Genomic DNA, 13,348 nt, shown 5'->3' on the forward strand with positions numbered 1-13,348 from the left:
AGTCGATTACAATTTCATCTCTCCTCTAATAAGCACACACAATTTCTGTGATCATAACAAATTTTAAAACGTTTAGCTAGCCCCCCTTGCGCGCGTGGCGCCTCCTCTCCCCTCCCAACAAAAGAACAAAGAAACTCTCAATATCATGTCAGTGATTTCACTTTTAGCACAAAGGTGGAAAGATGTTTATATAAATCAACACGGATTCTAACAGATGATACAAATAAATCCATCATGTTATGTATTCAGCTGGGTCAAAGCTAAAGCTCCAATGCTCCATTAGATGTACTTGGTATTTTCATGGTCAGCTAGCCCCTGGTTAGGGCCAAATTGAAATAGTTAACAGGATCTGAAATGAGCATCAAATTGAAGTAATATCTATATATGTGTGTGTGTGTTCTATGGACTGAAGGGCAAACCATTCGATTTTACTCTTATCTATTTTGGCATACTTGGGCTCTGTCATAATTAGCTGGAAAGAGAGCCCTTTGACAATTGCATTTTCACTTTGATGATTGAATGCAGAGTTTACAAAGAACTTATAGAACTTATACTTGGGCTCTCTCTCATAGATAGGGAAGTAACTATACACTAAAATCATTATATCTTTGCCAATGAACTTCACCTCAAATGACACTATAATGTGCTCTACCTCCCATAAATATAGAGTTTGATTGATTAAGCGTTTTAAGAACTTAAAAAGAGTATTTTTAAGACACAAAACTTTGTTTTACAATTACAATTCCTCGTAGTTTTTCACAAGTGCTCATTTTAAACTCAAAAAGTCATTGTCCAATTGTTTATACAAACGCACCCAGTGTTGGTAGACTTAGGCTGAGTTTGGATCCACCTTTGTTGCGTTTTAAGTTTCCAGTGTTTTCCTTTTCTTTCTTTTTTTCACGCCTTTTCCCCAACAAGCGGTACTGTTCATGTACGGTATATGAATAGTAACCGCAACTTTTGACTGGTCTTCTATAAACAGTGTATTCGTGCCCTGTTTACGGACCCATAAATTTAATTTTTATCAATTTTTTCATTAAAAATAAGTCCCACAGCACTATTCACCCATTTAAAAATTATTTTACTTCAGTATTTTAAGTTTTCAATTTCAACAAAATAAGTTCTATCTAAACAAATCCTTACCGCTCTAGCCAAGTAGCCATTGCCCAAATAAGTTACTACTACTAAAGTTCACAACCAATCTAACGTCTATATGTAATTTTTTTTTTTTTTTTCTTTTTTTGAAGTTAATATTCAGAGAGATAAGAGTAACATTAATTACATTGTCTTAGCAGAGAGAAGACAAAGCCTTTATCAAGCCTTGAACACCAGCCTCCGCCTCATCACGAACCCGCTTGCTGTTTTCGATGGTCTTTTGCTTCTCCTCCATTTGCTCAGCCAACTCTTTTATCTTCCTTCATAATAGCCAAGTGAGACTCAAGGCATTGGTTCCATTCTCTTTTCCGATCAACAAGCAACACCTCTTCCCACGCCGATTCATGCCACCGAAAGAGTTGTGTTTTCTCATTACTGGGAACTGAGGCTTGCCGCTCTTGATTGGAACACAAGGCGCAGTTAATTGGCAGCGTCTACCAAAGGTACTAACCTGGGCTAATCTAATCATATTATGCAATTCGTAATATACAATTCCTGTGTTATGGTCTTTTATTAAATTGCACGGTAGTTGGCGTGCGCGCTTTAGCATCGTGCTGCTGGATTTCTATTCGCAACTGCTCTGCTTCATGTTTAGGGTTTTAAAGTTGATTTGCAACCAACCACCTATTACATTTCCTTAAGTGGGCTGAAATTTGATGTCATAGAACTATTTGAAGTATCGTTTAGAAAACTTTTCTTCTGTGTTTCCACTTTGCTCGGTTTTATATTATCCCTTCAATAGGTCATTGTTGTGCCACTCGACAACTAAACTTTACATGATGTAGGGCAGGGGATAACAAACCTTTCAAATTATACAACTACAGCCAAGCCTGCCTTAGTCCTAAAACTTTTTGGAATTTGCTACGGATCTCAACGCATGCATTAATATCAAGGTTGATTACATGTATTCTTTTCCAACATTCTATCCTATCCAAAATCATATTTTTTTGTTTCCTCCTTAATTGATATATATATCATGTTCTATTGCATAGCTGTTCTTATAGCAGTCTCAAAATTTTCTTCTACCCTTTAGCTGGACCATAACAAAGAAAAAAAACTTTGATTTAATTTGACTTAAGCCTCGAAATCTTCATTGGGTTTCGTATGGTTCTCTTGGTTATTGGAGGCATGGAGACGATGATGATAGGTTGACAATGGCAAAGCAGTCTGTATTTTACTTGCCGTTCTTGCATTGATTGGACATCATGTGCATTTGACTGACCATCTTTTTTGTTATTTTGTAATATGGAGCAGAGTATGCATTCTCTTGTTGCGTGCCTCCTGAAAGAGATGTCACTTAAGCAGTTTGTCATTGTTATTTTTGCAAAATAAGCTTATCAACAGATCTGAATTTCCATTCCCAAGTCATGTCCATAATCACTGTGCTTAATTGCGGTTTCTTTATTGTTTCTATGTCTCTCTATTAAACATTTTCTGATACAGACTAATATTTCAGCTTCTATAGGAGAAAGAAAATTTGCAAGTATCATGGTCAATGGTGTTTTGTTGGATGGAATTGAGTGATTGGCTGTCATACAGGTACTTCAAATCTACCAGTCATGAGTAAATCTTGTTTAAGTTCAGGCATCTTTCTTAAGTACAAGTCAATTTGGAATTTAACTTGATGATAATCGGGATTTGTTTCGATTCTTCTAGGGCAAAAGGAGATGATACTTTTAGTCTGTGCACCACGGTGTGCAAATGGACAAATCTTGGTCATGGATATATGCAGAAAGTCAATGAAAAAGATTCCTGAGATATGGAAGCTTGTGGATGGGATGATGACTTCTGGGAGTAGATTGGATTAGGTGATCTTTCAGATGGGCATCATGCTAAGATAGGTATGCTTGTTGGCTACTTATTGATTTTATATTTTGCTTATTTTCTTTGGTGATGGGAGTTCAGGACAGCTTAACATGTAGCATATTTGAAATATAATGATTTTCTTGAATGAGTCTTCTTTCGTGGTTTTTAAAAACTTACACGTAAATTTTGAGTGTAGTAATTAATAGCAATAATCTTTTATTGCCTGGTCATTATTAAAAATTTTATTTTTAAATTTCAAATTTAATTATTTATTCTACCCTTTGCATTTTCTGATGCAGTTTGTTACTTGGTAATGAATAATGTCAACAGGACTGTGTAGCTTTTCCTGACCATCTTTTGGGTTCTGGTCTTACTCCAGCTGCCGTGAAGGCAAGAAATTTTGTACTGAAGATTTCACATTGATTTACAGTGGCATGCCTTGAGGTCCATTAGCAAAAAACATATTTATTTAGTTGCAAGAAAATATGAGTCACACTATTTTCCTGGCCTTTGGTGGGTGATTTAACTTGATACTAGTATTGACACCTATTTGTAGCTAATTTCTTATGTATTCATGTGATTTAAATTTCCTGGAACTGGGACTTGTAGCAGTTCATTTTGAAACTTCACAGATTGATGCTCATGCTGTTGGCGGTGGGTGTAATGGAAAGTGTGCCACATTTGGATTCTGAAGCTAAAGGTTATTATGGCTAATCAAAAAAATTTCTTATTAGCATGATTTAGTAGCGTAACTTTGTGTAATATGTTTCTTATAACAATGATATTTTTCAGAGTGTGATATGGAAGCTATATGCCACCATATGGTGTTAGTCTGTGGAACTTCTACCTGCCATATGGCCATATCAAGGGGCAAGTTATTCGTTCCAGGGGTCAGGGGACCGTTCTGGTCTGGTACACTTCTGGAACTTATGTTCAGTATTTATCTCATGGAATTTGGATCATAACGTGTTGTTTAAAATTTGACAGGCTGAAGAATCATTGTTGAGGCGACTAATCTTTTACATGTATTTTGCATTACTTAAAAAGTAATTAAGTATTAAAAACATTTTTAGAAAAATAAGCAGAAAGTATGAACCTTAGGCATACAAAGTAGCCTTGAAACAGTTACGTTCTAAATTCAAGAAGCAATATAAAGTTCAAGAAAGAACGAGTCAAATGAAGTTGGAGTGGTATGTGCAGTTTTATTTTAAGATTTTTTAAAATTGCCAATGTGAGATTGGGATCTAACAGGCAATCTAAGCCCATCCCTCTCCAGATCATTATCACCATTCACCAGAGCCTAGGATTTTGGGGCTAACTTGTCGAAAGTCGGTCATCCTTTGCTTGTTATGCTGCTGCAGTCCATTTCCTGTTACACATTCCAAAACTACGACTGGCATAAGTGCAAACCTTATCAACTAATCTCTCATTAAGTTATTGACAGCAGCACTGCATTAGTCAATTTAGAATTTTGTTTTTTCTCTTTTGGAAGTTCCTTCCATCACATCATTGTTAGACTTATGTGAGAAATAGAACCCACAGAAGCATCAACATGATTTTGAAACTCCCTCGGCCTGGTGGAGGCTGGGCTGCCTGTCCTGAAAAAAGTTAAAAGATCTGAAAGGTTAGAGCCTGAAGTGAATGACTTAATCTACTTTTGGTCCTCCCTCTTGCTTGAAATATGGCAAGGGCTTGAGAAGGAAATTGCCAATAAATTAAAGCTCAAATAGCAACTCCTTCCCTTGTAATTGCAAGGGTTGATGACCCACCAAGTGTGTGTAACTTAACCAATAGAAAAAAGAGGGGGGGAGGCTTAGAAAGAGATTATGAAAGGAAAACACTTTTTGTTGCTTTAACTTTTATCTTCCAAATGGACCCTGATGTAGCTATTCAATTAATTGGGCCAACATTACACCATGGTGCTCCTGGAAAAAAAGTTGAACTCTGGAGATTGGTGATAAAAAAGAGAATAAAGTTGGCATGGCACATGCTAGGGAGTTCTACCTCCTATGATAGTTCCTTCTTTTGTTATAACAAGTCGGTGGGTGAGTTTGTGGGTTCAAGACCCATTTGGTGCACGGGTAATCTACCAATAAAAAGAAAAAAAAAGAAGTTGGCAAAACTATCCTGAATGATTTCTGAATAAAAAACTTGACTTGCACAGGAGTTGATTGGATGATTCATAGTTGTTGGAAAATTCAATTGATAGGATTGTATGGGCAATTTCAATGTTTAGTTTCAGTTGAATGGTAAACAAGATCAACGTGCAAAGAATAGTAGTGTATAGCAATAAGAATAGTGTGTTGAGAAAAAAGTTTAGGAAGAGAAAAGAAACAGTGCCACAAGCAAGAAAGACTATAGCTTCCCAAGTCTTGTGGAAATTTCTAGCAAAGACCAAAAGACTTAATGAAACACACGGTGGTTGAATGAAAAATATTTGCCATCAATTTGTATGGGAGAAAACAAAATACGACTGTTAACGTGTGGTTTAGATTAGTAGACTTACTGTTAACGTTTCACAAGTCTCTGGTCATTGTTTGGAACTCCTAAAGATTTTGAAAAGCTGAAAGTCTTGGAAGTTTGGACTATATAGTAAATTGTTCTCTGTCATCACCTCCCTTGCACGAATTGGCCATTTTTTCCTCATCATGTACTGTACAAGTCATTTCTATTCACTACTATTGCTAGCGCTAGCTCTTTGCTTTGGCATTTACTCATAGTCATGTTGTTGCGTGGAAGTATCCCATTTTAAAAAAAAAAAATTGTGTAAAAAATTTGTCCCTTAACTTATATATATATATATATATATATATATATATATATTATCATTGTTTTTTTATAATAAAAAAAGTTTAATGTGACTATAATCAAGCATCCGAAGTGGGTTTTTTTTTTTTTTAAGTTGAAAACAATTACTTAGCTATTTATTCCTTGTCGTTTATGGTACAAGTATTTTGTTTAAATGATTTTTTTTTTTTTTTAAGAAATGCTTTTAAAAACCTTTTATTAAAAAAACAACATCATAGTAGTATGAAAATTTTTGAAAAATAATTAATTAATAAATACCCATTTTTAGGAAATGTTTTTGAAAACTTTTTATTAAAAAAAAGCACAATAGTAGTAAGAAATTTTTTCTAAAATAATTAATTAATAAATAGGCCATTATTAAAAAATAGGTTTTACTATAAAGTTGAAAAATGATATTCTAATAGAATTGTAGGTTGATTACCTTCTCACATATTCTAATGGCCTATGCTGAAGGAATCATAGGCCATTATTGTAAGTTGAAACTCTCAACCCAAAAAAAAAAAAAACTCAACATGTAAATTTTATGGGCCGATCCTATATATTTGTATTGCATATATTATTTGGATGCTAAGGAATGGTTTTTATTTATATTTTTTTAAGTGTGGCATTAGTAGATCTAAAGCCATTCAAGCAATTTTTCTTTATATTCTCTCTTTGATTCCCCTATTCCTAATAAAAGTGTTCCTAATCTTAATTAGAGTTGTTTCATGGTAAAGCCTCTTGTTTCTAGGATCAAACGCAATGTCGGTGCAGCTTGAAAAGCAAGTGAATCTTGTGCTGCAATTATAGCAAGGAGGTCAAAGGTGATGCCCTGAACGCTTTTGCAATTCATTTAGCTGTGGAAAGGGGCCATTGATACATGATTGTCTCATGTGGCGATTATTGAATGCGACTCCCAATTAGTGATGCTTAGCTTCATTAATCCTTTCAAGAAGGCTGATTGGGAACTAATGCAATTAGAGGAAGTTGGTAATACCATGTTTTTCCGCCCATCCTTTGCTAAATGTGGGCTTTTAGCTGTGTTGGCGACCAATCTTTGATCCCTTCAGCATTTCCTCTAAACCTATGTTTACTTGGGGTGAACCAAGAGAGGATGAAAAATAAGGAAAGAAAAATGTAACTTTACATTGTTTAATTAGAAGGGACAGGCTCCTCTCCAGTTTTAATATCTCCTGTTGTCTCTGTTTTTACACGGATGATTGACACTTGACAAGTAAAAGATCCAAGGGCTAAAAAAACTCACATCTCTTTCCACGGCAATTTCAGATTTTCTATCCATTTGTCTTACTCTCACATCTCATTCTTCTCTTCGTTGTCCCTCGCCCTTCTCTCTCTATCATTAAAACTATTGCTTGAGCCTTTCTCTCAGTCCCCTTTTTTCTCTACAAAATTACAATCCCTATCTCTTCAGATCTGTCATTACCTTTTGCTTTTGTTTTTGTGGATGGGCTGGGTTTTAAGGGATTTTGGTTCTAATGGAGATGAGAGTGTGGTTTGGGCAAGTCTCACTCATGATGGGTCTACAAGGATTTCAAGGATTTTGATGTTGCTTTGATTCTCATGACGGAAAAGATTTGGTTTTGGGTGCTCATCATGTTAATGGCAGTTGATGGGTTTTATCATAATTTGGGTTCTGCAACATTTTAATCCATATATATTGCCTTGTACGGCCCCTCTTTTGCAAAGAAATCACTGGGCACACAAGATAATGAGTTGAAGAAAACCAACCAAATATAGAACAGTCTCTAGTAAAAAGATTTGAAGGAAAGCATTTTCTTGATTTTTTTCTCAAGATCAGATCTTCCTTTTTTCCATTCTTCTCCGGAAAGCCATGGTCTTGATGCCTTTGTTGATCAGGTGGTTGTAATGATGTTGGAGAGAGGAAAAAAAAAAGACAAATGGAGAGAATCTAAAATTTTTCTGGAAACTGGAAACGGATGCTGGAGGAAGAAAGAGATATGGTCTTTTTAGCCCTTGGATCTTTTACTTGCCAAGTGTCAGTCATCCGTATAAAAATGGGAGACAACAGGAGATATTAAACTGGAGAGGAGCCTCTCCCTAATTAGAATGAAAAGGGAGATGAAAGAAAATAAGAAGGATAGAGTTTTACACCTGGACTCAACTGTTTCTTCTCCTTCCTACTTTTTTTTTTTTTTTTTTTTGAGAAAAAAAATAAATAAAAAAAGAAGGAAGGAGAAGAAACAGTTGAGTCCAGATGTAAAACTCTATCCTTCTGAAAAAAAAAATAGCAATGAGAAGAATAGAAAAATAAATAAAAATAAATAAATAAAGAAGGAAGGAGAAGAAACAGTTGAGTCCAGGTTTAAAACTCTATCCTTCTGAAAAAAAAAATAGCAATGAGAAGAATAGTACAAAATTAACTCTACATTTTTCATCTGTATACTTTTAATCAAGGATATAATAGTAATTTGATTTTTATCCCTCTACCTTTTTATCCTTTCTATCAAACCTAATGAAAAACACAAATATTTTATATCCTCCAACTTCTCTATTTTTGGGACATTTATATTTTCCCACTTTTTCATCATTCTAACCAAATAGAGCATAAGAGAGGAGAATAAACTTGATTGCTAAATTTTGTGAAGTCTCTCTTTTACAAGTAATTCTTAAGTACTCTCGAAGTATGGAGTATGGTGCTTCCTCCTTTCAGTTTTATGGTAGAGTCTACTCATTAAATTCCTGATAGGGTTCATCAGGAATGTAAAAGGAGGGGGCATAATTTCTCCATACTCTAAGAATACCTAATAATTTTCCCTCTTTTACCATATATTTCCTATTCACATCTTTCCACAGGACAGCAATAGGGGTGTGCATGGGTCAGGTTGGGTCGGGTTAAGGGGATTTTTTGACCCAACCCACCATGATGGGTCAAAAAAAAATTCAACCCAACCCACATGGGTCGGGTTGAACCCATGGGTTGGACAAATTTTTATTATTATTATTATTAAATTGAGTAGAAAAAAATATAAATATAAATATATTAAAAAAAAAACCCAAAGATTAGTATCAATATGACTCCTTAAAGGCAAACAACACTAATGACTAAACAACAATAGTAATTTACTAAAGTTTGTGTGAACTAATTGATTTTTATATAGAATAAGAAGAGCTAGTTATTTTTTAAAAAATAATTAAGTTTATAATATATTTTAAATATATGGGTGGGTTGGGTTGGGTTTGACGAGTTTGGAATTTTATGACCCAAATCCAACCCGACCCGTTATAAAAAAAAAAAAAAAAAATTTTGTAACCCAATCCAACCCGATGAGTTGGGTCAGGTCGGGTCGGTTTTAGCGAGTTAGTGGGTTGGCTGCACACACCTAGGTCATTGCAATTTTATTGTCACACTAGCAATTTTGATCAAAAATAAAAAACGTAATCACATCGCAATTAAAGCTTTAGATTTGGAAATCTAATCAAATAAGAAGCGAATACCTATCTTTTCCTTTTTGCTACAGGAACAAGGTACCTAATTACTTAATGGAAAATCTACTGCGTAGACACATACATACATTATTGCTAGATTTAGCAAATGAAGCTTGATACTGTCGTGTTATCTTTAATTCAAAATTGAAACTCTTAAATGGATTTGATTAAAGGGAGCTGGCCCCTGGTTAGGGCAAAATTGCAATGGTTAACAGGATCTGAAATGAGCATCAAATTGAAGTAATACCTATATATGTGTCTGTGTTCTATGGACTGAAGGGCAAACCATTCAATTTTACTCAATCTATTTTGGCATACTTGGGCTCTCTGTCATAATAAGCTGGAAAGAGAGCCCTTTGACAATTGCATTTTCACTTTGATGATTGAATGTAGAGTTTACAAAGAACTTATAGAACTTATACTTGGGCTCTCTCTCATAGATAGGGAAGTAACTATACACTAAAATCATTATATCTTTGCCAATGGACTCCACCTCAAATGACACTATATTGAGCTCTACCTCCCATAGATATAAAGCCTGATTGATTAGGCGTTTTAAGAACTTAAAAGAGTATTTTTAAAATGCAAAACTTTGTTTTGCTATTACAATTCCTTGTAGTTTTGGTTGAGATTGCTATTGGCGGAGAAATTGTTTGGAAACTTCCAGAGTAGTGAGAATGGGCCCGTACTTCTCCGGACATGTCACCGGTGGTGGTCCCCACTGCCACTGTAACAACAACGTCGTCGTCGTTGTTGTTACTGTTAGTCTCCTCTTCGTTTTCCACTTCCTCTTCTTGTTTCTGTTTCTATTTCTTTCTCTTGTACAGATTTAATTTTGATTTTCTTGTTCTTGTACGAGAGGGGGGTATTTGGTTTTGGTTTTGGTTTTGATATTGGTATTGGTATTGAGTTTAACTCTCACTGCTTGTGGGAGTGGTGGCGGCTTATACAGACTCTAACCTGCTTTCAGACAACCCATTGCTCCGCCACCGAAAGAGTTGTGTTTTTGAGCTCTTTTTCTCTGTATAATAATCAAGTATTGATTTAATTTATGAGGTAAGCGAAACCATCATATGTTTTCCTGAGAAACTCTAAAGACAAAATAATAATAATAATAATAATTTTTAAAAAAATGACACGTAGGTTAAAAAAAAAATTAACTCTTACCTTAAAAAAGTGGTGTTCCTTTTGAGTTAAATGCTCGTTCACTCCGTCTGTTTCTTAATGTTTTAGGAAAAATGATTCTGTACTCTCAAAGTACTGTAAATGTGTACTTTTTCCTCTCACATAAATGATGAGTTCTACTAATTAAATTTATAGTGGGACCTGTCAATCATGTGAGAGGAGGGAATACGTATTTATAATACTCCAAGAGTATCTAATAATTTTCCATATTTTAGAATATAAATAAAATTAATGGGTTATCAATTTAACAAAGTAAGATTTTTTTTTTTTTCCCCTAAAATAAATGAATTGCATGCAGCATTGTTATTAATACCGTTTCGGACCCCGTTTCGGTTTGTCCAGTAAAATAGAATATTTCGATACCGGCCAATTTCGATGTACCGTTTCAAGGTGTTTCGCAGTTCTTAAAAAATAATTTATATATATTCTTGTAGAACATAAAATTGTCAATTCTAATAAATAAATAACTAAATATCAAATAATACAAATCATTTAGTCTTAACTCTTAAGTCTTAAACATCAATAACTTGAAATATAACATCAATTTAACATCACACAATAAGAAGATTACAAGACAATAACTAAATATCAAATAATACAAGATTTACTCCTCCTCCTCATCATCATCATCATCATCCATGAGAGAAGGATCAAATTCATCATCAAAAGAACTCCCAAATATAACTTTAAAAAAAAAAAAAAGTTAATAACAGGCCAAATCCGGTACCGACCGAAATTTGCATCTCGGTTGGAATTGGCCGAAATGACCGGAATGGACCGAAACGGCCCGAAATTTGACCCGAGGTGGAACGTGGGGTATTCCAATACCAGTTTACATACTGATACGAAAAATTTCGACCATTCCGGCCGGAATGGAACGGAATCAATAACAATGGCATGCAGTATCAATTTTAACCTTTATGTATTGGCACAGCAAGTTGAATTCACATGCTTTTAAACAATAAGAGCATGAGCATATACATCTTATTTATCGACAAGTAATATTAATGTTATCACAACTATGTAAGAGCTATTCAATGCAGACAAATTACAAAAAAAAGACAAAAATACATAATTAAAAAAAAAAAATCTTAACCAGTCAACTAATTAAAACAAAATTCAGATGAGAAAAGCCAAGAAACAGATGGGAGAAAAAGAGATTGAAGAGAAACTTTCTCTAAGGAGAGCTTTGCTGTGATCTTCAAAGAAATGGAAGGAGAGTTTTTTTTTGGTCTTGTGCTATATAAAGTGACACAACAAATACCACAACTCGCATATGTGGTAAATTGTGGTTGGTGGTGATAGGTCCATGTGAAGACACCTCTCCACCAATCATAACTCGCAATATGGACGAGTTGTAACATTTGTTGTGTCACTTTATGTGGCACTAGAAGGACTCGTTTTATTTTTGTGATCTTCAAAGGGATGGAAGAGGGTATGAGGATTCTTGGAGGGGTCCTTTAAAGTATCTATACATCTATATAAATGGAAAAACTGATTTGAGTGGTGATATTGATAATTGAATGCTATGGCAGTACAATCTATATAGGAAGCAATCGTGATTTTTTCTTTTTTTTTCTTTTCTATTCTTTCTGAACCCTATTAGCAAGGTAATCCAGGTGATAAACTTGGGAGAAGAAATTGACTTATGTGTGCATATGGATAAGTAAAAAAACATGTATGGCGGTAAAATCTAGAGAAGAAGCAATCATGATTCCCATTTTTTTTCTCTCTGAACCCTAAAAGAGAGCTAATATAGGTGATGAACTTGAGAGGAAAAATTCACTTCTTTGTGCATATGGATAAACCAAAAAAAAAAATGGGAACAAAAAGACAAAACACCTTCCTCTTTTCCCGCTTTCTTCCCTCTCTATCGATTGGCTCATAGTTGACTTTTTTTCCTCATTTCTGTCTCTCACCATGTTCTCTATTTGCGACTATCAACAAGGTTAGTAGCTGAACAAAATGACAACAAAGAGATAAATAAAAGTACAGTTCTGATTGCTGCAAATTAAAATTTGAAAGACAAAAATACCCATCAACACTAACTAACAACTTCTCAAGGACAAAAAAGTCATTACGTTTGACACAAATATCTGCACTTTCTTTTCTATATAGATATATATATATATATATATATATAGACGCGTAGGAAAAAAAAAACAAAACAAACCCTCAAAACTATCTAGCCTACTTGTATACTAAAGCTCTGTTTGGATTTGCGGTATGTTTTGGACATCTACATTTTAAGCATTTTTTTTTTGTTTTTAATCAGCGCATTGTGCAATGTTCATTGGTCATGCACAGTGATTTTAGACCAATGAACAGTGCTAAACAGTAATAAACAGTAAAAAAAATTATTTTTTTATTGTTTTCAATTTTCGATTTTCAAATTTCAGTAAAATAAATTGTATCCGAACGCACACTAAGGATACAAAGGATATTGCACTAATTAAACAAACAAAAAATGCCAAATGAATTTTTTAAAGCAGAGCAAGCAAGGTGCTTGACAAAGCACTGTTCACAGGCTTGTTCGCACTTTTCATATAGGTAATAGATCTACCCTAGTTGCCCGTCTTTTCTAGCTATGTGTTTGTTCTTGTTGACCTGAAAACTCTGTAGTTCCTTAATTAATTCCTATGACGTACGAATACTCCAAAATCCATAGCATTTCCACTTGGAACGGTAAGAATGGACATAGCACTATAGCAGCATAGGAGGGTACCTTCTTGATGAACAAGGGACACTTTGCATTAGTGTCCACATTGCATGAAGAGGAAAAAAATATAAATTTTTACTTAAATAATCCTTTAATTTTAGATATGTTTTTATTGTGATTTTTTATTTATAATTGTAATGTGTATATGAAAATTTTATTTATTTGAAAATAATATATTAATTTTAGAAATTATTACCTCTACTACTAAATAGCAATTACAATTCTTTT

The 13,348-nt window shown here is 34.2% G+C and overlaps 1 long non-coding RNA gene across 2 annotated transcripts; it reads left to right on the forward strand.

The window, feature by feature from the left end:
- Positions 1-1,315: 1,315 nt before the first annotated feature.
- On the forward strand, positions 1,316-3,679 carry LOC126729072 (uncharacterized). Of its 2 annotated transcripts, none has more exons than XR_007656480.1 (4): positions 1,316-1,598; positions 2,612-2,694; positions 2,812-2,996; positions 3,261-3,679. It is a non-coding gene; the product is annotated as an uncharacterized LOC126729072 (long non-coding RNA). The 2 variants fall into 2 exon arrangements; XR_007656481.1 differs by having other exon boundaries at positions 2,621-2,694.
- The last annotated feature ends 9,669 nt before the right edge of the window (positions 3,680-13,348 follow it).

Source organism: Quercus robur, chromosome 5 (genome assembly GCF_932294415.1).
Source record: "Quercus robur chromosome 5, dhQueRobu3.1, whole genome shotgun sequence".
NCBI classification, from domain to species: domain Eukaryota; kingdom Viridiplantae; phylum Streptophyta; class Magnoliopsida; order Fagales; family Fagaceae; genus Quercus; species Quercus robur.